Source organism: Penaeus monodon, chromosome 23 (genome assembly GCF_015228065.2).
Source record: "Penaeus monodon isolate SGIC_2016 chromosome 23, NSTDA_Pmon_1, whole genome shotgun sequence".
Classification (NCBI taxonomy): domain Eukaryota; kingdom Metazoa; phylum Arthropoda; class Malacostraca; order Decapoda; family Penaeidae; genus Penaeus; species Penaeus monodon.
The window spans coordinates 39,653,219-39,653,530 of NC_051408.1; positions in this window are offsets into that span (position 1 = coordinate 39,653,219).

Consider the following 312-nt stretch of genomic DNA (forward strand, 5'->3'; position numbering starts at 1 on the left):
CAAAGAAAATACTAGAAATCCTGGATTTGGATTTTATGGCCAAGCTGCTTCCTGTCTGCAAACTCGAAATGTGAAATTCTCTCTCCTGTAATTATACTCGTTTTGCAATTTGATGAACCAACAGGATGTTCATATACGAACTAAAGCAACATTCAAGATATATTTTGTTATTTATAACATGATATTTCAAGAAAGTGGGTCGGATAAGGGCAGGTGAAATAGACCGAAGATAGAGCTATGACCTAGAATCGAAATTGCAGTATATCGATTTTGAGATGATTGAGAAATTAATAGTTGCAAGAGTATAGTCTG